This window comes from Panulirus ornatus, chromosome 17, assembly GCF_036320965.1.
Source record: "Panulirus ornatus isolate Po-2019 chromosome 17, ASM3632096v1, whole genome shotgun sequence".
In the NCBI taxonomy this organism is placed as follows: Eukaryota; Metazoa; Arthropoda; class Malacostraca; order Decapoda; family Palinuridae; genus Panulirus; species Panulirus ornatus.
The window spans coordinates 55,801,794-55,829,656 of NC_092240.1; the positions used below are offsets into that span (position 1 = coordinate 55,801,794).

General features: G+C 43.3%; 1 protein-coding gene across 4 annotated transcripts in view; it reads right to left on the bottom strand.

Annotated features, from left to right (window-relative positions):
* The window catches only part of LOC139754810 (organic cation transporter protein-like), a 105,134-nt gene extending 92,670 nt beyond the window's left edge, over positions 1-12,464 (bottom strand). For 3 of the 4 annotated variants that reach the window (XM_071672645.1, XM_071672644.1, XM_071672649.1), the window contains exon 1: positions 12,250-12,464. The gene's annotated coding sequence lies outside the window, so the exon portion shown is untranslated. Of the gene's footprint in view, positions 1-669; positions 826-12,249 lie in introns of those variants that run through there. The other variant, XM_071672646.1, reaches the window with a different exon arrangement.
* Positions 12,465-27,863: the final 15,399 nt, after the last annotated feature.

Below are 27,863 nucleotides of genomic sequence, written 5' to 3' on the forward strand. Positions count from 1 at the left end.
CACGGGAAAATGAAACACGAAAAGTCCGTGGACTCATAGGAATATCTTGATCATGCGCAAAATTGTGATCTTTTCCAATATATATATATATATATATATATATATATATATATATATATATATATATATATATATATATATATATATATATATATATATATATATATATATATATGTGTGTGTGTGTGTGTGTGTGTGCTGGGTTACTCCGTAGTAGCACAAGAGGAGGGGTGGTGTGTGTGTGTGTGTGGCTGGAGGAGAGCCAAGTTTAGGGTGGCACTACGGGGTAGAGGGCCGCTGGCTGGCTTCTACCATTATATAAACAAGTGTTACAGGAAGGATGGCACTGTGTCTTGTGGCTTTGCTGGGGAGAACTATGGTCAAGTGCTGGCATAATGGCTTGACTACAATAACACACACACACGAGGAAGGAGGAGTGGCATATAACCATATCCTCCATCTACGTAGGTAACTAGAAGGATGAGAGATGGAGGACCCCCGTGTTGGTGTATCACAGGTGTGGGACAACAGTTAAGGGAGGCTATACCAGAGTTTAGGTTGGAGGAGAACCTTGTATAAGAGTACAGTGGTGGAGGAGGACCTTGTATAAGAGTACAGTGGTGGAGGATGATATAATCGTGTTGGGCAGGTAGCAACACACACACTTACCTGCTCTGAGTTATGCAACGTCATCATACACGATGATGATAATGATGTTGGTAAGTGCTGACACATACACTGAGCCCAGTCTGGCCTGGCCATACACTGAGCCCAGCCTGGCCTGGCCATACACTGAGCCAGCCCGGCCTGGCTGGCGTCCGCCATCTCTGCTCTAATAATGATCATGGGGGTAGCCGCCCCCCCCCCAGGTCACGTGGACATGTTAACCCGGACAACTCACAAATATATAAACATACGAAACCATTAACAAAATATGGAAACCAAGTCAAACTTAAAACATTGTAGGTAAATTGTTAGTTGGCAGACTGGCCACCAGGCGGACGACGCATCGCTATACTGCTGCATGTTACGGTCTTCTCTAGCAGGTTCTGCTGCATGATACAGTCTACCACGATGTGGTATACCGGGGTCGACGTGCTGTCAATGGATTGAACCAGAGCATGAGAAGCGTCTGGGGTAAACCATGGAAAGTTTTGTGGGGCCTGGATGTGGAAAGGGAGGTGTGGTTTCGGTGCATTATTACATGACAGCTAGAGACTGAGTGTGAACGAATGTGGCCTTTGTTGTCTTTTCCTAGCGCTACCTCGCGCGCGTGCGGGGTGAGGGGGGAGCCATTTCATTTGTGGCAGGGTGGCGTCGGGAATGGATGAAGGCAGCATGTATGAATATGCACATGTGTATAAATGTATAAGTCTGTGTATGTATATGTATGTATACGTTGAAATATATAGATATGTATATGGACGTGTATGTATATACATGTGTATGTGGGTGGGTTGGGCCATTCTTTCGTCTGCTTCCTTGCGCTAACGCGGGAGACAGCGACAAAGTATAATAAATGAATATAAATCAAACATTATATTATACTGTATATCAAACATTTTACTATACTGTATATCAGATATTATATTATACTGTTTATTAAACATTATGTTATACTGTATATCAAACTTTATATCATACTGTATATCAAGCATTACAGGATATTATAGCGTATATCAAACATTACAGTATATTATAGTGTATGTCAAAGATGATATAGGTAAGTATGGAAGTTGACATAGTATAATGAGAGTTAAGTATGAGCACAGTTGGAGGAAGATGTGGTCCCTCCATGTACCAATGAACAACATGTGGCAAGTGTCATCACACATCCTTACTCCTCCTCATCTTCTTCATTTGTATCATGATGAGAAACATGGCTGAACATAATCACCTTTACCTATGTAAAGAACAATTATGAAAATACAGTATTTACTAACTCCTAGGACGCCCATCCTGTAGTTGTTAGAGGGCCCATCTTGTAGCTGCTAGGGTGCCCATTTGTAGCTGCTAAGAGGCCCATCTTTCAGCTGCTAGGGGGCCCATCTTCTAGCTGCTAAGGGGCCCATCTTCTGGCTGCTAGAGGGTCCATCCTGTAGATGCTAGGGGGGCCCTTCTTCTAGCCGCTAGAGGGCCCATTTCCTAGCTGCTAGAGGGCCAATCTTTTAGCCGCTAGAGGGCCCATCCTCTAGCTGCTAGAGGGCCCATCTTCTAGCTGCCAGAGTGCCCATCTTCTAGCTGTTATGGGGCCTGTCTTCTAGCTGCTAGAGGGCCCATCTTCTAGCTGCTAAGGGGCCCATCTTCTAGCTGCTAGGGGTCCCATCTTCTAGATGCTAGGGAACCCATCTTCTAGCTGTTAGGGGGCCTATCTTTTAATTGCTAGGAGCCCATCATTTAGTTGCAAGGGGAGCCATCGTCTAGCTGCTAGGGGGCCCATCGTCTAGCTGCTAGGGGACCCATCGTCTAGCTGCTAGGGGGCTCATCTTTTAAAGCTAGGAGCCCATCGTCTAGTTGCTAGGGACCCATCGTCTAGCTGCTAGGGGGCTCATCTTTTAAAGCTAGGAGCCCATCGTCTAGTTGCTAGGGACCCATCGTCTAGTTGCTAGAAGGCTCATCTTCCAGCTGCTAGGGGGCCTATCTTCTAGATGCTTGGGGCTCATCTTTTAGATGCTAGGGGGCCCATCTTCTAACCGCTAGAGGACCTATTTTCTAACTGCTAGGGGACCCATCGTGTAGCTCCTACGGGGCCCATCTAGCTGCTAGGAACCCATCTTTTAGGTGCTAGGAGCCCATCTTCTAGCTGTTAGGGGGCCCATCATCTAGCTGCTAGGGGACCCATCTTCTAGCTGAAAGAGGGCCCATCTTCTAGATGCTAGGGGGCCCATCTTCTAGATGATAGGGGGGTCCATCTTCTAGATGCTTGGGGCCCATTTTCTAGATGCCCCTAATAAGTTAAGGTAACAGCACCAGTAAGGTACGGTAACAGTACCAGTAAGGTAAGATAATAGTACCAGTAAGTAAGGTAAGGTAACAATACCAGTAAGGTAAGGTAACAGTACCAGTAAGGTAAGGTAACAGCACCAGTAGTAAGGTAGCAACACAAGTAAGGTAAGGTAACAGCACCAATAAGGTAAGGTAGCAATACCAGTAAGGTAAGGTAACAGTACCAGTAAGGTGAGGTAACAGCACCAGTAAGATAGGGTAATAGTACCAGTAAGGTAAGGTAACAGCACCAGTAAGGTAAGATGATAGTGCCAGTAAGGAAAGGTAACTACCAATAAGGTAAGGTAATAGTACCAGTAAGGTAAGGTAACAGCACCAGTAAGGTAAGATAATAGTGCCAGTAAGGAAAGGTAACTACCAATAAGGTAAGGTAATAGTACCAGTAAGGTAAGGTAACAGTACCAGTAAGGTAAGGTAATAGTACCAGTAAAGTAAGGTAATAGTACCAGTAAGGTAAGGTAACAACACCAGTAAGGTTAGGTAATAGCACCAGTAAGGTAAGGTAACTACCAATAAGGTAAGGTAATAGTACCAGTAAGGTGAGGTAATAGCACTAGTAAGGTAAAGTAACAGTACCAGTAAGGTAAGGTAATAGTACCAGTAAGGTAAGGTAACAACACCAGTAAGGTAAGGTAATAGTACCAGTAAGGAAACGTAATAGTACCAGTAAGGTAAGGTAACAGCACCAGTAAGGTAAAGTAATAGTACCAGTAAGGTAAGGTAACAGCACCAATAGCAAGGTAGCTACACCAGTAAGGTAAGGTAACAGCACCAATAAGGTAAGGTAACAATACCAGTAAGGTAAGGTAACAGTACCAGTAAGGTGAGGTAACAGAACCAGTAAGGTAAGGTAATAGTACCAGTAAGGTAAGGTAACAGTACCAGTAAGGTAAGATAACAGTACCAGTAAGGTAAGATAATAGTGCCAGTAAGGTAAAGTAACAACACCAGTAAGGTAACAGTACCAGTAAGGTAAGGTAACTATCAATAAGGTAAGGTAATAGTACCAGTAAGGTAAGGTAACAGTACCAATAGGGTAAGGTAATAGTACCAGTAAAGTAAGGTAATAGTACCAGTAAGGTAAGGTAACAACACCAGTGAGGTAAGGTAATAGCACCAGTAAGGTAAGGTAATAGTACCAGTAAGGTAAGGTAATAGTACCAGTAAGGTAAGGTAACAGTACCAGTAAGGTAAGGTAACAAACAACACCAGTAAGGTAAGGTAACAAGACCATTAAGGTAAGGTAATAGCACCAGTAAGGTAAGGTAGCAGTACCTGTAAGGTAAGGTAATAGTACCAGTAAGGTAAGGTAACAACACCAGTAAGGTAAGGTAATAACACCAGTAAGGTAAGGTAATAGCACCAGTAAGGTAAGGTAACTACCAATAACTTAAGGCAATAGTACCAGTAAGGTAAGGTAACAGTACCAGTAAGGTAAGGTAATAACACCGGTAAGGTAAGGTAACAAGACCAGTAAGGTAAGGTAATAGCACCAGTAAGGTAAGGTAACGGTACCAGTAAGGTAAGGTGATAGTACCAGTAAGGTAAGGTAACAGCACCAATAAGGTAAGGTGACAGTACCAGTAAGGTAAGGTAACAGTACCAGTAAGATAAGGTAATAGTACCAGTAAGGTAAGGTAACAAGACCAGTAAGGTAAGGTAACAGTACCAATAATGTAAGGTAATATTACCAGTAAGGTAAGGTAACAGTATCAGTAAGGTAAGGTAACAGCACCATTAAGGTAAGGTAACAACACCAGTAAGGTCAGGTAACAAGATCAGTAAGGTAAGGTAACAGCACCAGTAAGGTAAGGTTATAGCACCAGTAAGGTATGGTAATAGTCCCAGTAAGGTAAGGTAACAGCACCAGTAAGGTAAGGTAATAGTACCAATAAGGTAAGGTAACAGCACCAGTAAGGTAAGGTAACAACACCAGTAAGGTAAGGTAACAACACCAGCAAGGTAAGGTAACAGTAACAATAAGGTAAGGTAATAGTAACTCAAGGGAGGGCCGTTTTGATAACTATTTCTTTTCCTACACCTGGAAGCTTTGGAAGTCTCTACCCTCTCATGTCTGACACTCCCAGTAACTATGACATGTCGCACATTTAAAAGATAGATTTTTCATTTCCTCTAAAATTCGTAAATACCTTGCCATGTCTCCTCATTTTCCTTGTGTTAACCTCTCTATATTTCAGTTATTGTCGAGTACCACATACCTAGTGTCGAGTACCACATATCTAGTGTCGAGTACGACATACCTAGTGTCGAGCACCACATACCTATTGTCGAGTAACACATACCTGTTGTCGAATACCATGTACCTATTGGCGAGTACCACATACCTGGTGTCGAGTACCACATACCTAGTGTCGAGTACCACATACCTAGTGTCGAGTACCACATACCTAGTGTCGAGCACCACATACCTATTGTCGAGTAACACATACCTGTTGTCGAATACCATATACCTATTGTCGAGTACCACATACCTGGTGTCGAGCACCACGTATCTGGTGATGAATACCACATACCTGGTGATGAGTAACACATACCTGGTTATGAGTACCTCATACCTAGTGATGAGTAACACATACATGGTGATGAGTAACTCATACCTGGTGATGAGTACCTGGTTATGAGTACCTCATACCTAATGATGAGTAACACATACATGGTGATGAGTAACTCATACCTGGTGATGAGTACCTGGTTATGAGTACCTCATACCTAATGATGAGTAACACATACCTGGTGATGAGTAACACATACCTGGTGATGGGTAACACATACCTGGTGATGAGTAACTCATACCTGATGATGAGTACCACATACCTGGTGATGAGTAACACATACCTGGTGATGAGTAACACATACCTGGTGATGGGTAACACATACCTGGTGATGAGTAACTCATACCTGATGATGAGTACCACATACCTGGTGATGAGTAACACATACCTGGTGATGAGTAACACATACCTGGTGATGGGTAACACATACATGGTGATGAGTAACACATACATGGTGATGAGTAACACATACCTGGTGATGAGAAACACATACCTGGTGATGAGTAACACATACATGGTGATGAGTAACACATACATGGTGATGAGTAACACATACCTGGTGATGAGTAACACATACATGGTGATGAGTAACACATACATGGTAATGAGTAACACATACCTGGTGATGAGTAACACATACATGGTGATGAGTAACACATACATGGTGATGAGTAACACATACATGGTGATGAGTAACACATACCTGGTGATGAGTAACACGTACATGGTGATGAGTAACACATACATGGTGATGAGTAACACATACCTGGTGATGAGTAACACATACATGGTGATGAGTAACTCATACCTGATGATGAGTAACACATACCTGGTGATGAGTAACGCATACATGGTGATGAGTAACTCATACCTGATGATGAGTAACACATACATGGTGATGAGTAACTCATACCTGATGATGAGTACGTTTTGCCACACACAACACTTGTCAGAAGCAGTGATCATATGCATTTGTGGCAGACGTGAACTACACCATCAGCAGCGGTTTGGGTCTAATGTAACAGGTGTAGTGATGGAGAGTGTAACTCTTCCACTGTAATGGTGGGCCCCAGGTGGGGGGGGGGGGTCCAGTATATCAACTGTAGGGGTAGAGGGAGTAACTTTAGTGACGGGTTGAGTCTGATATTACAAGTATAGCGATGGACACGGAGAATAACACACAACACCAGAACACTATACGACATTGAGAAAGACTAGAGATCTGTTTTACACTGGTCCAGGTGCTCACACCAGCAGGTATAACCTGGCGCTCACACCAGCAGGTATAACCTGGCACTCACACCAGCAGGTATAACCTGGCACTCACACCAGCAGGTATAACCTGGCACTCACACCAGCAGGTATAACCTGACGCTCACACCAGCAGGTATAACCTGGCGCTCACACCAGCAGGTATAACCTGACGCTCACACCAGCAGGTATAACCTGACGCTCACACCAGCAGGTATAACCTGGCGCTCACACCAGCAGGTATAACCTGACGCTCACACCAGCAGGTATAACCTGACGCTCACACCAGCAGGTATAACCTGACGCTCACACCAGCAGGTATAACCTGACGCTCACACCAGCAGGTATAACCTGACGCTCACACCAGCAGGTATAACCTGACGCTCACACCAGCAGGTATAACCTGACGCTCACACCAGCAGGTATAACCTGGCACTCACACCAGCAGGTATAACCTGACGCTCACACCAGCAGGTATAATCTGGTGTTCACACCAGCAGGTATAACCTGACGCCCACACCAGCAGGTATAACCTGACGTTCATACCAGCAGGTATAACCTGGCGCTCACACCAGGAGGTATAACCTGGCGCTCACACCAGCAGGTATATCCTGGCGCTTACACCAGCAGGTATAACCTGACGCTCACACCAGCAGGTATAACCTGGCGCTCACACCAGCAGATATGAACCTGACACTTACACCAGCAGGTATAACCTGACGCTCACACCAGCAGGTATAACCTGGCGCTCACACCAGCAGGTATAACCTGGCGCTTACACCAGCAGGTATAACGACGCTCACACCAGGAGGTATAACCTGACGCTCACACCAGCAGGTATAACCTGACGCTCACACCAGCAGGTATAACCTGACGCTCACACCAGGAGGTATAACCTGGCGCTCACACCAGCAGGTATAACCTGGCACTCACACCAGCAGGTATAACCTGACGCTCACACCAGCAGGTATAACCTGACGCTCACACCAGCAGGTATAACCTGACGCTCACACCAGGAAGTATAACCTGGCGCTTACACCAGCAGGTATAACCTGGCGCTCACACCAGCAGGTATAACCTGGAGCTCACACCAGGAAGTATAACCTGGCGCTCACACCAGCAGGTATAACCTGACGCTCACACCAGGAGGTACAACCTGGCGCTCACACCAGGAGGTATAACCTGGCACTCACACCAGCAGGTATAACCTGGCGCTCACACCAGCAGGTATAACCTGGCGCTCACACCAGCAGGTATAACCTGGCGCTCACACCAGCAGGTATAACCTGGCGCTCACACCAGCAGGTATAACCTGGCGCTCACACCAGCAGGTATAACCTGGCGCTCACACCAGCAGGTATAACCTGGCGCTCACACCAGCAGGTATAACCTGGACTCACACCAGAGGTATAACCTGGCGCTCACACCAGAGTATAACCTGGCGCTCACACCAGCAGGTATAACCTGGCGCTCACACCAGCAGGTATAACCTGGCGCTCACACCAGCAGGTATAACCTGGCGCTCACACCAGCAGGTATAACCTGGCGCTCACACCAGCAGGTATAACCTGACGCTCACACCAGCAGGTATAACCTGGCACTCACACCAGCAGGTATAACCTGGCGCTCACACCAGCAGGTATTACCTGGCAGCTCACACCAGAGGTATAACCTGCGCTCACACCAGCAGGTATAACCTGGCACTCACACCAGAGTATAACCTGGCCTCACACCAGCAGTATAACTGGCACTCCCACAGTATACCCGCCACCAGCAGGTATATAACCTGGCGCTCACACCAGCAGGTATAACCTGGCGCTCACACCAGCAGGTATAACCTGGCACTCACACCAGAGGTATAACCTGCGCTCACACCAGCAGGTATAACCTGGCGCTCACACCAGCAGGTATAACCTGGCAGCTCACACCAGCAGGTATAACCTGGCCTCACACCAGCAGGTATAACCTGCAGCTCACACCAGCAGGTATAACCTGGCGCTCACACCAGCAGGTATAACCTGCGCTCACACCAGCAGGTATAACCTGGCGCTCACACCAGCAGGTATAACCTGGCGCTCACACCAGCAGGTATAACCTGGCGCTCACACCAGCAGGTATAACCTGCGCTCACACCAGATGTCATAACCTGGCCTCACACAGCAGGTATAACCTGGCGCCTACACCAGTAGGTATAACCTGGTGCTCACACCAGCAGGTATAACCTGGCGCTCACACCAGCAGGTATAACCTGTCCTCACAACCGCAGGTATAACCTGGCACTCACACCAGCAGGTATAACCTGCCTCACACCAGCAGGTATAACCTGGCACTCACACCAGGAGGTATAACCTGGCGCTCACACCAGCAGGTATAACTGGCGCTCACACCAGCAGGTATAACCGAGCTCACAACCAGCAGGTATAACTGTACAGTTCTCCACCAGCAGGTATAACTGGCACTCACACCAGAGGTATAACTGGCGCTCACACCAGCAGGTATAACCTGGCTCACACCAGAGGTATAACCTGGCGCTCACACCAGCAGGTATAGGAAGTCATAGTACCTCACACCAAGATACTGTCCCAGGTATGAAGCCTGCTCTACAACCGATACACTTCTCGAGTACCACGCCACGCGTGTTATGTCATATTACAGTTCTGCCATACCCAGGTGATGATGTGTATGACCATTATGTTACAGTTCTCCCAGTACCCCAGTGATGATGTGTATGATCATTATGTTACAGTTCTCCAGTACCCAGGTGATGATGGTAGTACCATTATGTTACAGTTCTCCCAGTACCCAGGTGATGAATGTGTATGATCATATGTTAACAGTTCTCCCAGTACCCCAGGTGATGATGTGTATATCTTATGTTACAGTTCTCCCAGTACCCAGGTGATGATGTGTATGATCATTGTTACAGTTCCTCCAGTACCCCAGGTGATGTGTATGATCATTATGTTACAGTTCTCCCAGTACCCCAGTGATGAGTGTATGATCATTAATTTCAGTTCTCCCAGTACCCAGGTGATATGTGTATGATCATTATGTACAGTTCTCCAGTACCCCAGGTGATGATGTGTATGATCATTATGTACAGTTCTCCCAGTACCCCAGGTGATGATGTGTATGATCATTATGTTACAGTTCTCCCAGTACCCAGGTGATGATGTGTATGATCATTATGTTACAGTTCTCCCAGTACCCCAGGTGATGATGTGTATGATCATTATGTTCAGTTCTCCCAGTACCCAGGTGATGATGTGTATGATCATTATGTTACAGTTCTCCCAGTACCCCAGGTGATGATGTGTATGATCATTATGTTACAGTTCTCCCAGTACCCCAGGTGATGATGTGTATGATCATTATGTTACAGTTCTCCCAGTACCCAGGTGATGATGTGTATGATCATTATGTTACAGTTCTCCCAGTACCCCAGGTGATGATGTGTATGATCATTATGTTACAGTTCTCCCAGTACCCAGGTGATGATGTGTATGATCATTATGTTACAGTTCTCCCAGTACCCAGGTGATGATGTGTATGATCATTATGTTACAGTTCTCCCAGTACCCCAGGTGATGATGTGTATGATCATTATGTTACAGTTCTCCAGTACCCCAGGTGATGATGTGTATGATCATTATGTTACAGTTCTCCCAGTACCCCAGGTGATGATGTGTATGATCATTATGTTACAGTTCTCCCAGTACCCCAGGTGATGATGTGTATGATCATTATGTTACAGTTCTCCCAGTACCCCAGGTGATGATGTGTATGATCATTATGTTACAGTTCTCCCAGTACCCCAGGTGATGATGTGTATGATCATTATGTTACAGTTCTCCAGTACCCCAGGTGATGATGTGTATGATCATTATGTTACAGTTCTCCCAGTACCCAGGTGATGATGTGTATGATCATTATGTTACAGTTCTCCCAGTACCCAGGTGATGATGTGTATGATCATTATGTTCAGTTCTCCCAGTACCCAGTGATGATGTGTATGATCATTATGTTCAGTTCTCCCAGTACCCCAGGTGATGATGTGTATGATCATTATGTTACAGTTCTCCCAGTACCCCAGGTGATGATGTGTATGATCATTATGTTGCAGTTCTCCCAGTATCCCAGGTGATGATGTGTATGATCATTATGTTACAGTTCTCCCAGTACCCCAGGTGATGATGTGTATGATCATTATGTTACAGTTCTCCCAGTACTGCAGGTGATGATGTGTATGATCATTATGTTACAGTTCTCCCAGTACCCCAGGTGATGATGTATATGATCATTATGTTGCAGTTCTCCCAGTACCCCAGGTGATGATGTGTATGGTCATTATGTTACAGTTCTCCCAGTACTGCAGGTGATGATGTGTATGATCATTATGTTACAGTTCTCCCAGTACCCCAGGTGATGATGTGTATGATCATTATGTTACAGTTCTCCCAGTACCCCAGGTGATGATGTGTATGATCATTATGTTACAGTTCTCCCAGTACCGCAGGTGATGATGTGTATGATCATTATGTTACAGTTCTCCCAGTACCCCAGGTGATGATGTGTATGATCATTATGTTACAGTTCTCCCAGTACCCCAGGTGATGATGTGTATGATCATTATGTTACAGTTCTCCCAGTACCCCAGGTGATGATGTGTATGATCATTATGTTACAGTTCTCCCAGTACCCCAGGTGATGATGGCGTATGATCATTCATGTTGTACAGTATGCATATGTCTGAACTACATTTAGTCACACGTGGATAATTTTCATAATCTTAAAATTCTGATGAAAAACGTCGAATCAAGATGAAGAGGTCAGGTCAGGTTAGGTCAGGTCAGGTCAGGTCAGGTCAGGTCAGTCAGTATATATATAATATCATGGTTATATTCAGGAAGTCATCGGAAGCAGGCCTTGCTGCCCAAGGCTCCGGTCATCCTTTAAGATAGCATACATAATAGTCATATCTCACATTATCTTATCTATATTGACCAACACACACTCACAGACACGGGCCTCCCTGGTGTAGTGGGCAGTGCTCCTCACTAGGGTTAGGACCACATGAGTCTGAATCCTGGTCGAGGCTGCTGGTCCAAAGCAAATCCCAGGTGTTCATCCTCCCTGAGAGGCTGGTCGATAAATGGATACCTGACCTAGTCTGGGGCGTGTGTGTCAAGACCTGGTGTGTATATACAAGGTGTAGGATATGTGCAGCACCAGTGCACAATGTGTTCCCAGTAACACTAATGATAATCACACACACACACACACACACACACACACACACACACACACACACACACACACACACACAATATGTTTTGGGTACATAGATAAGGCACCGAATATATATATATATATATATTTGATGTATTTATATTATACATGTAAAGTTTCTTTAGTTTACCTTATGTATGTAGAATGTTGTGTTGGGCTACACGTCCATGGGGTGGTGGTGTTATGGTCGGCCGACTGTGAGCCTGAGCTGAGCCTGAGCTGAGCCTAGCAGTACACACACAAGCTGTGGCACAGCAGTAGGAGAGGTACAGCAGTTAGTGTGGTAGGGTGGGTGGTGCAGCACCTCACACTCTGCTGCCACACGCCACACTGACAAGCCAGGCAGTGTCAGCAGGGCGCACGCTCACGATCACCGTGCTCAACCTGACACATTATTATCTTACCTCACATTATATAACATATCTCTACAACACCTCATGTATCATACATTGATCCTCTACCACTACACCTCCATACTGTATATTGGTAACCAGGCGCAGCCATTACACGCCCTCACAACACACAGGGAAATCAATACATAATGTAGAGTCCCACTCCCTGTCGCTACCCACCACACGACTTGACGGCACGACCAGGTCGTCCCCAGCAGAGTGAGGCAGGACCACTCCCAACGGCACGGCACGACCAGGTCGTCCCCAGCAGAGTGAGGCAGGACTACTCCCAACGGCACGGCACGACCAGGTCGTCCCCCGCAGAGTGAGGCAGGACCACTCCCAGCAAGATCTTACCGGAGGATACAATACTTGCCCTCAACAGGACGAAAGTTAGAGGGGTCAGAAGGGTCACCCTTCTTAGGGATGGGGTGATGTAATGACGCCTGCTCCCAAGAAGGAAAAGCTCTCGTTTTAAACAAAACAGAACAGACGAGCAAGCACAGGCGCAAGTTCTGTGGCACACACTTTCGGCACACGGGGATGGATGCCATCAGGACCATAATAATAAGCCTTGCTTGTCTCCAGAGAGAGAGAATCGCTTTTCGGACAATTCAAAAAGAGACTACGGGAAGGGGCATAGGATTAGCAAAAGGAGCATCAGGGGTGAAGGAATGTTAAGAGTCATCCAAGGTGGAATTAAAGGAGAAATGGAAACCAAAGAGAGATGTTTTGTCTACGGGAGAGACAGCTATAGTACCATCAGAAAGGAAAAGTGAGGGCAAGGTAGAGCCACAGTTGTTGTTAGCGATGCCCTTTGGCTAAAGACCAGAGAGATCTATCAGTGGATGACGAGGAAAGGTTTTACCTCGCAGATAACGTGCTTACACTGATTACGGGCAGTGATAAATGTTGAATGGGAGTCGGAAAAGTTTTTCTAAGCTCGACATGCCTGATCCCTTGACTGAATGACCTCAGAACAGAAACGACTGAACCATGGATTGGAAGAAGAGGTCGACTTGAAGGAAGGGGGATAAATGCTTCCATTCCCGCTATGCGTTTGGCGGAGACAGAAGCATCACCACATAAGAGACAGAAACTTACCTAAGGAAAGTCAAACAATAATTTGTGTAAGTTATTTCAGTCAGCTTTGTTGATGTGTTCATATATACATTTAGAAGGGACTGCTGGAGAAGGAGGTGCTGTTAAAATAGATACATTTATGAGTGTGATCAAATGAACCAACTGGAGCGAGACTTTGTATCTTTACAGTGGAGAACTAGAAGTGAGAAAACAGATCCAGAATATTAGGAGAGTGGTCACACTGGCAGAAATATGGGAGGAGTGCTCTTAAGCAGTGAGACTGGAGAACATGAGGGGTTTCAATCCCCTCCCCAGACAATCCTCCGTATGGGAGACATTCAACCATTCCCTATGGTAAATGTTGAAATTCCCTAGCAAGAGGTGAGAAGATATCACGGCCTCATGGAAGTAGTTTAGATAGTTGAGGAAAGATACAAAATTTGTACAATTGGTAGAGCAGTAGGTGAAACAAAGGAAAAGTGTGGTAGCTGGGAGACGCACCTTGAGCCACGTAACATCAAAGTTTGGGGATGAAATACCTTCCAACTGGATATAACAAGATACAATCCTTACAAATTTGATCTTCAGGAAGATACAGTCCTTTACAATTAGATCTTACAGGGGGTTTCAGTGCTTACCAATGGATCATACAGTGGGATACAGTATTTACCAAAGAACATTTATGATTCCTGTTAGGTAGGAAAGTCAACATATCCGAAGCCAATATTATATACAGAACTGTGGTAATGTCTGCTAAATTATGGTAATATCAGTTGGATGTCTGCTGAACTGCTGTGGTAATATCTGGAGGTTGTTTGCTAAAGTACCAAAAACCTGCTGGACATCGGTTGAGCTCCATGGTAATGACTGCTAGATGTCTGCTGAAATACAGTGGAAATGTCTGCTGAACTATTATGGAAATATTTTCTAAGCTTGCTAAGGTATACAATGAAATACAGATGAATTAGAGAGTAACAGACCTTAGGGTCCTTTTGAGGCTGTTTATTAGAGAGAGGTGTCAAAAATTTTAGAGATAGTGTGGTGTTGTAAGCAGAAGGATCACGGATGTTCCAGACCATCAGTCTGTCAAGGAGGCACAATTTGTGTCAGTTATGGACTTGAAGCGAAATATGTAACAAGTCTATTTTCAAATATATCTGTAATGCTGTTTTCAACTTCTTTTATAAATCGATCCGTACGTTAACAATCTTGTAAGAAAAAAAAAAATATATATATATATATATATATATGTATATATTTTATTTTATTTATTTATTTATTTTGCTATGTCACTGTCTCCCGCGTTAGCGAGGTTGCGCAAGGAAACAGACGAAAGAATGGCCCAACCCACCCACATACACATGTATATACATACACATCCACACACGCAAATATACATACCTATACATCTCAATGTACATTATATAATTTATATATATAAATATAATATATATATATATATATAATAATCAAATAATTATTAATATAATATATATATATATATATATATAATTTAATATATATATATATATATTATATATATATATACACACCAGACATATACATATATATACACATGTACATAATTCATACTTTCTGCCTTTATTCATTCCCATCGCCACCTCGCCACACATGGAATAACAACCCCCTCCCCCTCATGTGTGCGAGGTAGCGCTAGGAAAAGACAACAAAGGCCCCATTCGTTCACACTCAGTCTCTAGCTGTCATGTTATAATGCACCGAAACCACACCTCCCTTTCCACATCCAGGCCCCACAGAACTTTCCATGGTTTACCCCAGACGCTTCACATGCCCTGGTTCAATCCATTGACAGCACGTCGACCCCGGTATACCACATCGTTCCGATTCACTCTATTCCTTGCACGCCTTTCACCCTCCTGCATGTTCAGGCCCCGATCACTCAAAATCTTTTTCACTCCATCTTTCCACCTCCAATTGGGTCTCCCACTTCTCGTTCCCTCCACCTCTGACACATATATCCTCTTGCTCAATCTTTCCTCACTCGTTCTCTCCATGTGACCAAACCATTTCAAAACACCCTCTTCTGCTCTCTCAACCACACTCTTTTTATTTCCACACATCTCTCTTATCCTTACATTACTACTCGGTCAAACCACCTCACACCACATATTGTCCTCAAACATCTCCTTTCCAGCACATCCACCCTCCGACGCACAACTCTATCCATAGTCCACGCCTCGCAGCCATACAACATTGTTGGAACCACTATTCCTTCAAACATACCCATCTTTGCTTTCCGAGATAATGTTCTCGACTTCCAAACATTCTTCAAGGCTCCCAGAATTTTCGCCCCCTCCCCCACCCTATGATTCACTTCCGCTTCCATGGTTCCATCCGCTGCCAAATCCACTCCCAGATATCTAAAAGACTTTACTTCCTCCAGTTTTTCTCCATTCAAACTTACCTCCCTATTGACTTGACCCTCAACCCTACTGTACCCAATAACCTTGCTCTTATTCACATTTACTCTTAACTTTCTTCTTTCACACACTTTACCAAACTCAGTCACCAGCTTCTGCAGATTCTCACATGAATCAGCCACCAGCACTGTATCATTACCGAACAACAACTGACTCACTTACCAAGCTCTTCATCCACAACAGACTGCATACTTGCCCCTCTTTCCAAAACTCTTCCATTCACCTCCCTGACAACCCCATCCATAAACAAATTAAACAGCCATGGAGACATCACACACCCCTGCCGCAAACCTACATTCACTGAGAACCAATCACTTTCCTCTCTTCCTACTCGTACACATGACTTACATGCTTGATAAAAACTTTTCACTGCTTCTAACAACTTGCCTCCCACACCATATATTCTTAATACCTTCCACAAAGCATCTCTATCAACTCTATCATATGCCTTCTCCAGATCCATAAATGCTACATACAGATCCATTTGCTTTTCTAAGTATTTCTCACATACATTCTTCAAAGCAAACACCTGATCCACATATCCTCTACCACTTCTGAAACCACACTGCTCTTCCCCAATCTGATGCTCTGTACATGCCTTCACCCTCTCAATCAATACCCTCCCATATAATTTACCAGGAATACTCAACAAACTTATACCTCTGTAATTTGAGCACTCACTCTTATCCCCTTTGCCTTTGTACAAAGGCACTATGCAAGCATTCCGCCGATCCTCAGGCACCTCACCATGAATCATACATACATTAAATAACCTTACCAACCAGTCAACAATACAGTCACCCCCTTTTTTAATAAATTCTACTGCAGTACCATCCAAACCTGCTGCCTTGCCGGCTTTCATCTTCCACAACGCTTTTTCTACCTCTTCTCTGTTTACCAAATCATTTTCCCTAACCCTCTCACTTTGCACACCACCTCGACCAAAACACCCTATATCTGTCACTCTATCATAAAACACATTCAACAAACCTTCAAAATACTCACTCCATCTCCTTCTCACATCACCACTACTTGTTATTACCTCCCATTAGTCCCCTTCACTGAAGTTCCCATTTGCTCCCTTGTCTTACGCACTTTATTTACCTCCTTTGAAAACATCTTTTTATTCTCCCTAAAATTTAATGATACTCTCTAAACCCCAACTCTCATTTGCCCTCTTTTTCACCTCTTGCACCTTTCTCTTGACCTCCTGCCTCTTTCTTTTATACATCTCCCACTCATTTGCATTTTTTCCCTGCAAAAATCGTCCAAATGCCTCTCTCTTCTCTTTCACTAATAATCTTACTTCGTCATCTCACCACTCACTACCCTTTCTAATCTGCCCACCTCCCACGCTTCTCATGCCACAAGCATCTTTTGCGCACTCCATCACTGCTTCCCTAAATACATCCCATTCCTCCCCCACTCCCCTTACCTCCTTTGTTCTCACCATTTTCCATTCTGTACTCAGTCTCTCCTGGCACTTCTTCACACAAGTCTCCTTCCCAAGCTCACTTACTTTCGCCACTCTCTTCACCCCAACATTCTCTCTTCTTTTCTGAAAACCCCTACAAATCTTTACCTTCGCTTCCACAAGATAATGATCAGACATCCCTCCAGTTGCACCTCTCAGCACATTAACATCCAAAAGTCTCTCTTTCGCGCGCCTATCAATTAACACGTAATCCAATAACGCTCTCTGGCCATCTCTCCTACATACATACGTATACTTATGTATATCTCGCTTTTTAAACCAGGTATTCCCAATCACCAGTCCTTTTTCAGCACATAAATCTACAAGCTCTTCACCATTTCCATTTACAACACTGAACACTCCATGTATACCAATTATTCCCTCAACTGCCACATTACTCACCTTTGCATTCAAATCACCCATCACTATAACCCGGTCTTGTGCATCAAAACCACTAACACACTCATTCAGCTGCTCCCAAAACACTTGCCTCTCGTGATCTTTCTTCTTATGCCCAGGTGCATATGCACCAATAATCACCCATCTCTCTCCATCAACTTTCTGTTTTACCCATATCAATATATATAATATATATATATATATATATATATATATATATATATATATATATATATATATATATATATATATATATATATATTAAAAAAGGGGGTGACTGTATTGTTGACTGGTTGGTTAGGTTAGGTTAGGTTATTTAATGTATGTATGACTCATGGTGAGGTGCCTGAGGATTGACAGAATGCTTGCGTAGTGCCATTGTACAAAGACAAAGGCGATAAAAGTGAGTGCTCAAATTACAGAGGTATAAGTCTGTTAAGTATTCCTGGGAAATTATGTGGGAGGGTATTGACTGAGAGGGTGAAGGCATGTACAGAGCATCAGATTGGGGAAGAGCAGTGTGTTTTCATAAGTGGTAGAGGATGTGTGGATCAGGTGTTTGCTTTGAAGAATGTATGTGAGAAATACTTAGAAAAGCAAATGGGTTTGTATGTAGCATTTATGGATCTGGAGAAGGTATATGATAGAGTTGATAGAGATGCTCTGTGGAAGATATTAAGAATATATGGTGTTGGAGGCAAGTTGTTAGAAGCAGTGAAAAGTTTTTATCTAGGATGTAAGGCACGTGTACGTGTAGGAAGAGAGGAAAGTGATTGGTTCTCAGTGAATGTAGGTTTGCGGCAGGGGTGTGTGATGTCTCCATGGTTGTTTATTTTGTTTATTGATGGGGTTGTTAAGGAGGTGAATGGGAGAGTTTTGGAAAGAGGGGCAAATATGCAGTATGTTGTGGATGAGAGAGCTTGGGAAGTGAGTCAGTTGGTGTTCGCTGATGATACATCGCTGGTGGCTGATTCATGTGAGAAACTGCAGAAGCTGGTGACTGAGTTTGGTAAAGTGTGAAAAGAAGAAAGCTGAGAGTAAATGTGAATAAGAGCAAGGTTATTAGGTACAGTAGGGTTGAGAGACAAGTCAAATGGGAGGTAAGTTTGAATGGTAAAATACTGGAGGAAGTGAAGTGTTTCAGATATCTGGGAGTGGATTTGGCAGTGGATGGAACCATGGAAGCGGAAGTGAATCATAGGGTGGGGGAGGGGGCGAAAGTTCTGGGAGCGTTGAAGAGTGTGTGGAAGTCGAAAACATTATCTCGGAAAGCAAAAATTGGTATGTTTGAAGGAATAGTGGTTCCAACGATGTTGTATGGTTGCGAGGCTTGGGCTATGGATAGAGTTGTGCGTAGGAGGGTGGATGTGCAGGAAATGAGATGTTTGAAGACAATATATGGTGTGAGGTGGTTTGATCGGGTAAGTGATAATAGGGTAAGAGAGATGTGTGGTAATAAAAAGAGTGTGGTTAAGAGCAGAAAAGGGTGTTTTGAAATGGTTTGGTCACATGGAGAGAATGAGTGAGGAAAGATTGACCAAGAGGATATATGTGTCAGAGGTGGAGGGAACGAGGGGAAGTGGAAGCTCAAATTAGAGGTGGAAAGATGGAGGTAAGTTTGAATGGTGAAAAACTGGAGGAAGTGAAGTGTTTTAGATATCTGGGAGTGGATTTGCCAGCGGATGGAACCATAGAAGCGGAAGTGAATCATAGGGTGGGGGAGGGGGCAAAAATTCTGGGAGCGTTGAAGAATGTGTGGAAGTCGAGAACATTATCTCAGAAAGCAAAAATGGGTATGTTTGAAGGAATGGTGGTTCCAACAATGCTCTATGGTTGCGAGGTGTGGGCTATGGATAGAATTGTGCGGAGGAGGATGGATGTGCTGGAAATGAGATGTTTGAAGACAATATGTGGTGTGAGGTGGTTTGATCGAGTAAGTAATAATAGGGTAAGAGAGATGTGTGGTAATAAAAAGAGTGTGGTTGAGAGAGCAGAAGAGGGTGTTTTGAAATGGTTTGGTCACATGGAAAGAATGAGTGAGGAAAGATTGACCAGGAGGATATATGTGTCAGAGGTGGAGGGAACGAGGAGAAGTGGGAGATCAAATTGGAAGTGGAAAGATGGAGTGAAAAAGATTTTGAGTGATCTGGGCCTGAACATGCAGAGGGGTGAAAGGCGTGCAAGGAATAGAGTGAATTGGAACGATGTGGCATACCGGGGTCGACGTGCTGTCAATGGATTGAACCAGGGCATGTGAAGCGTCTGGGGTAAACCATGGAAAGTTCTGTGGGACCTGGATGTGGAAAGGGAGGTGTGGTTTCGGTGCATTATTACATGACAGCTAGAGACTGAGTGTGAACGAATGGGGCCTTTGTTGTCTTTTCCTAGCGCTACCTCGCACACATGAGGGAGGAGGGGGTTGTTATTCCATGTGTGGCGAGGTGGTGATGGGAATGAATAAAGGCAGAAAGTATGAATTATGTACATGTGTATATATGTATATGTCTGTGTATATATATATATAAATATATATATATATATATATATATATATATATATATATATATATATATATATATATATATTGAGATGTATAGGTATAAATTTGCGCGTGTGGACGTGTATGTATATACATGTGTATATGGGTGGGTTGGGCCATTCTTTCGTATGTTTCCTTGCGCTACCTCGCTAACGCGGGAGACAGCGAAAAAGCAAAATGATAGAATCATATATATATATATATATATATATATATATATATATATATATATATATATATATATATATATATATTCCCTGGGGATAGGGGCGAAAGAATACTTCCCACGTATTCCCTGCGTGTCGTAGAAAGCGACTAAAAGGGAAGGGAGCGGGTGGCTGGAAATCCTCCCCTCTCAGTTTTTTTTTTTTTAATTTTCCAAAAGAAGGAACAGAGAAGGGGGCCAGGTGAGAATATTCCCTGTAAGGCCCAGTCCTCTGTTCTTAACGCTACCTCGCGAACGCGGGAAATGGCGAATAGTGTGTGTATATATATATATATATATATATATATATATATATATATATATATATATATATATATATATATATATATATATATATATTATCCCTGGGGATGGGGGATTAAGAATACTTCCCACGTATTCCCTGCGTGTCGTAGTAGGCGACTAAAAGGGAAGGGAGCGGGAGGCTGGAAATCCTCCCCTCTCGTTTTTTTTTTTAATTTTCCAAAAGAAGGAACAGAGGGGGGAGCCAGGTGAGGATATTCCACAAAGGCCCAGTCCTCTGTTCTTAAACGCTACCTCGCTAACGCGGGAAATGGCGAATAGTTTAAAAGAAAAGAAAGATATATATATATATATATATATATATATATATATATATATATATATATATATATATATATATATATATATATATATAGGGAGGTGAATGCAAGAGTTTTGGAAAGAGGGGCAAGTATGAAGTCTGTTGGGATGAGATAGCTTGGGAAGTGAGTCAGTTGTTGTTCGCTGATGATACAGCGCTGGTGGCTGATTCATGTGAGAAACTGCAGAAGCTGGTGACTGAGTTTGGTAAAGTGTGTGAAAGAAGAAAGTTAAGAGTAAATGTGAATAAGAGCAAGGTTATTAGGTACAGTAGGGTTGAGGGTCAAGTCAATTGGGAGATGAGTTTGAATGGAGAAAAACTGAAGGAAGTGAAGTATTTTAGATATCTGGAAGTGGATCTGGCAGCGGATGGAACCATGGAAGCGGAAGTGGATCATAGGGTAGGGGAGGGGGCGAAAATTCTGGGAGCCTTGAAGAATGTGTGGAAGTCGAGAACATTATCTCGGAAAGCAAAAATGGGTATGTTTGAAGGAATAGTGGTTCCAACAATGTTGTATGGTTGCGAGGCGTGGGCTATGGATAGAGTTGTGCGCAGGAGGATGGATGTGCTGGAAATGAGATGTTTGAGGACAATGTGTGGTGTGAGGTGGTTTGATCGAGTAAGTAACGTAAGGGTAAGAGAGATGTGTGGAAATAAAAAGAGCGTGGTTGAGAGAGCAGAAGAGGGTGTTTTGAAATGGTTCGGGCACATGGAGAGAATGAGTGAGGAAAGATTGACCAAGAGGATATATGTGTCGGAGGTGGAGGGAACGAGGAGAAGAGGGAGACCAAATTGGAGGTGGAAAGATGGAGTGAAAAAGATTTTGTGTGATCGGGGCCTGAACATGCAGGAGGGTGAAAGGAGGGCAAGGAATAGAGTGAATTGGAGTGATGTGGTATACCGGGGTTGACGTGCTGTCAGTGGATTGAATCAGGGCATGTGAAGCGTCTGGGGTAAACCATGGAAAGCTGTGTAGGTATGTATATTTGCGTGTGTGGACGTATGTATATACATGTGTCTGGGGGGGGGGGCCATTTCTTTCGTCTGTTTCCTTGCACTACCTCGCAAACACGGGAGACAGCGACAAAGTATAATAAATATAAATATATATATATATATATATATATATATATATATATATATATATATATATATAATGAAACAAGCCTAAAGTACAATTATGAGATGCAGATTATGGTCGCCTGTAATGATTTTTAATAGGTGTAATAGATCACTTCTTAACCTGCTCTTTTATAAACTAGATAGATTGAAGTCGTTTAGTTGGCTCTCATAAGATTTGTTTTTTATTACGGGAATCATATTGGTAACCCTCCATTCTTTTTATGACAAAGGATGATTAGACATAATATTCAAGATGTGGAAGTACGCAGTATTGAAGTGTAGAGTTGAGTTAGCAAGACGGATTGGAAAGCCTGACCCATCATGATTGGCAAGAATGTACTCGCTCATTGTGCACAACTTATTTGTATTGATGTCACCAGAGATCATTACCTTTCTGTACTTCAGCACAATTCAAAGTGTAGCTTATCTTCTCATTTGTTGCTATCGATATTCAAAACTTTGTGTTTATCAATATTAGAATTCGTTTGCCACCTTTGAGTCCTGTCCATCAGTTTGCCTAGGTCTAACTGAAGGTGCCGACGTTCATTTTCAGTTGTAGGTTTATTTCCCAGCTTAGTATCGTTTGCGGTTTCGTTATCATACAATGGAGACCATAGCATTATTATCAATGATAGTAGAAATATTAGAAAGAGAACAGATCCCTAAACAGATCCCTGCGCACTGCCCTTGTTACGTCTAACCATTCTGAGGTTTGACCATTAATCATTATTCTTTGTGTACGACCACTCAGCCAAATACCTGACCATCAAAATACATGTATAGGCTGTGACTTCCTCATGCCAGCAACCACTCATATGGAACTTTATCAGATATTTTTTGAAAACCTAAATGCATGACTTCATCTGCTTAACGTTCAACATACATCATGAAGATTTCATAAAGAAATCAATCACATTTGTCAGACACAAACTACTTCCTCAAACACCATACTGAGATTCGTGAAAAGTGCTCCTCTAAATGGTTTACAATTTTGCCCCGAACGATAGTTTCCATAAGTTTCCCAGCTATAGACTTTAAAGTTAATTGGACAGTAATCCAGGCAGCGAGTTTTACCTTTTTTAATGATGTTCCACTGCCATACTTCCACTCATGTGGAAGCTACACATTACAAGTGATTGATTTAAATGATCAGTCAAGAGTTTGATGATATTTTTTCTCCTTTCTTTGTTAAGGAATAATTTCCGTGCTTGTTAATCTATTTACTTCATTTATTTTGTTACTGAGATATTATCCTCAACTTTTATGTTAATATGTTGTACAACGTTTTCCTCTCTGACAGTGGACTAAATTGGGAACCTGACCTTTGTTTCCAATAATAAATACAGAAAAAACAACTTACATAAGACTTGTAATGTATGGCTTTATCTTGAACTAAGTCGTCGTTTTCCATAGTTATTGGGCCAGCTGAATAATTCAAGTAATGATCCACTTTTAACATAACTATGAAATAAACTAATTTATGGTTACTTTTGTTATTATCAGCAACATGAGTGTCAGACACGTTTACTGTTCATGTATAATTATTCTAAACACAAATTTACTCTAAAAAGTTGATTGTTGGTCAGAAAGACTTTTATTTGGTACTATATTAGACAACATGCACTTCTTTATTTCATCGTTTCATTATTTGATTTTGGTTTTGGATAAAGAACGTTTACTACGTCCCTGTTCTCTCCTACTGCGTGGAAAGTTCTCCGAGAATTTCTTGTTCGTTGTGAAGTTCCTGTTGTTTTCATTGATGATTTCCTCCCACATTGATGATTTCTTCCCACATTGATGATTTCCTCCCACGTTGATGATTTCTTCCCACATTGATGATTTCCTCCCACGTTGATGATTTCTTCCCACATTGATGATTTTCTCCCACATTGATGATTTCCTCCCACATTGATGATTTCTTCCCACATTGATGATTTCCTCCCACGTTGATGATTTCTTCCCACATTGATGATTTCTTCCCACATTGATGATTTCCTCCCACTTTGATGATTTCTTCCCACATTGATGATTTCTTCCCACATTGATGATTTCCTCCCACATTGATGGTTTCCTCCCACATTGATGATTTCCTCCCACATTGATGATTTCCTCCCACATTGATGATTTCTTCCCACATTGATGATTTCTTCCCACATTAATGATTTCCTCCCACATTGATGGTTTCCTCCCACATTGATGATTTCCTCCCACATTGATGATTTCTTCCCACATTGATGATTTCTTCCCACATTGATGATTTCCTCCCACTTTGATGATTTCTTCCCACATTGATGGTTTCCTCCCACATTGATGGTTTCCTTCCACATTGATGGTTTCCTCCCACATTGATGGTTTCCTCCCACATTGATGATTTCCTCCCACATTGATGGTTTCCTCCCACATTGATGGTTTCCTCCCACATTGATGGTTTCCTCCCACATTGATGGTTTCCTTCCACATTGATGGTTTCCTCCCACATTGATGAATTCCTTCCACATTTATGGTTTCCTCCCACATTGATGGTTTCCTTCCACATTGATGGTTTCCTCCCACATTGATGGTTTCCTCCCACATTGACGATTTCCTCCCACATTGATGGTTTCCTTCCACATTGATGGTTTCCTCCCACATTGATGGTTTCCTCCCACATTGATGATTTCCTCCCACATTGATGGTTTCCTTCCACATTGATGGTTTCCTCCCACATTGATGGTTTCCTCCCACATTGATGATTTCCTCCCACATTGATGGTTTCCTCCCACATTGATGGTTTCCTCCCACATTGATGGTTTCCTTCCACATTGATGATTTCCTCCCACATTGATGGTTTCCTCCCACATTGATGGTTTCCTTCCACATTGATGGTTTCCTTCCACATTGATGGTTTCCTCCCACATTGATGATTTCCTTCCACATTTATGGTTTCCTCCCACATTGATGGTTTCCTTCCACATTGATGGTTTCCTCCCACATTGATGGTTTCCTCCCACATTGATGATTTCCTCCCACATTGATGGTTTCCTTCCACATTGATGGTTTCCTCCCACATTGATGGTTTCCTTCCACATTGATGGTTTCCTCCCACATTGATGATTTCCTTCCACATTTATGGTTTCCTCCCACATTGATGATTTCCTCCCACATTGATGGTTTCCTCCCACATTGATGATTTCCTCCCACATTGATGGTTTCCTTCCACATTGATGATTTCCTCCCACATTGATGATTTCCTCCCACATTGATGGTTTCCTCCCACATTGATGATTTCCTCCCACATTGATGGTTTCCTTCCACATTGATGATTTCCTCCCACATTGATGATTTCCTCCCCACATTGGGGTTTCCTCCCACATTGATGATTTCCTCCCACATTGATGGTTTCCTCCCACATTGATGATTTCCTCCCACATTGATGATTTCCTCCCACATTGATGATTTCCTCCCACATTGATGGTTTCCTCCCACATTGATGATTTCCTCCCACATTGATGGTTTCCTCCCACATTGATGATTTCCTCCCACATTGATGATTTCCTCCCACATTGATGGTTTCCTTCCACATTGATGGTTTCCTTCCACATTGATGATTTTCTCCCACATTGATGGTTTCCTCCCACATTGATGGTTTCCTCCCACATTGATGATTTCCTCCCACATTGATGGTTTCCTCCCACATTGATGGTTTCCTTCCACATTGATGGTTTCCTCCCACATTGATGATTTCCTCCCACATTGATGATTTTCTCCCACATTGATGGTTTCCTTTCACATTGATGATTTTCTCCCACATTGATGGTTTCCTCCCACATTGATGATTTCCTCCCACATTGATGATTTCCTCCCACATTGATGGTTTCCTCCCACATTGATGGTTTCCTTCCACATTGATGGTTTCCTCCCACATTGATGATTTTCTCCCACATTGATGGTTTCCTCCCACATTGATGGTTTCCTCCCACATTGATGGTTTCCTCCCACATTGACTCATCAATTATATTGTGAACATCACACGAGTGTTCTGACAATGTCGTCTGTTATCCAGTGTTTGCTGAAATGTTATGATCATTTCTGCGGGTTGTCTGCTGAGTTATTGTGGTAGTGTCTGCTGAATAGTGTAATGTTTATATAATGTCTGGTGACCTTCTATGTAATGTCTGCGGGTCTCTTGCATTATAAAATGGTAACGGGCGTCTGGTGAGTGCTGTGAGGTTTGTACACAGTCAACTGAATTGCGACGGCAGTGTCTGCTGAATCTCTGCGGAACTTTTATGATCATTTCTGCTGAGTCTTCCCAACTGATGGGGTATATGTTTGTTGTATGTCTGCTGAACCTGTGAGGCAATGTCTGCTGGGTTTACACCGAAATGATTTTATATTGTCTGCTGAGTATCTGCTGAACTGCTAGGCTACGGTCTTCTGGGTCTCTGCCTAACAATGTTAATCTCTGATGATAAAACAATTCAAGATGTCAATACCAAAGCCCACCCACTGTTGTCACTACTGACTCAGTACTGTTGTACAGCCCAGCCACTGTTGTCACCACTGACTCAGTGCTGTTGTACAGCACATCAACTGTTGTGACACACTACTGACTCAGTATTGTTGTACAGGCCAGCCACTGTTGTCACTACTGACTCAGTACTGTTGTACAGCACAGCCACTGTTGTCACCACTGACTCAGTGCTGTTGTACAGCACATCAACTGTTGTGACACACTACTGACTCAGTATTGTTGTACAGGCCAACCATTGTTGTCACTACTGACTCAGACTGTTGTACAGCACAGCCACTGTTGTCACTACTGACTCGGTACTGTTGTACAGCCCAGCCACTGTTGTCACTACTGACTCATTACTGTTGTATAGGTCAGCCACTGTTGTCACTACTGACTCAGCACTGTTGTACAGCACAGCCACTGTTGTCACTACTGACTCAGTACTGTTGTACAGCCCAGCCACTGTTGTCACTACTGACTCATTACTGTTGTATAGGTCAGCCACTGTTGTCACTACTGACTCAGCACTGTTGTACAGCACAGCCACTGTTGTCACTACTGACTCGGTACTGTTGTACAGCCCAGCCACTGTTGTCGCTACTGACTTAGTATCGTTGTACAGGCCAGCCACTGTTGTCACTACTGACTCAGTACTGTTCTACAGCCCAGCCACTGTTGTCACCACTGACTCTGTGCTGTTGTACAGCACATCAACTGTTGTCACTACTGACTCAGTACTGTTGTACAGGCCAGCCACTGTTGTCACTACTGACTTAGTACCGTTGTACAGCCTGGTCATTGTTGTCACTAGTGACTCAGTACTGTTGTACAGGCCAGCCATTGTTGTCACTACTGACTTAGTACTGTTGTGCAGCCCAGCCACTACTGTCACTACTGAATCAGTACTATTGTGCAGCCCAGTCACTTGACACTACTGACTCAGTACTG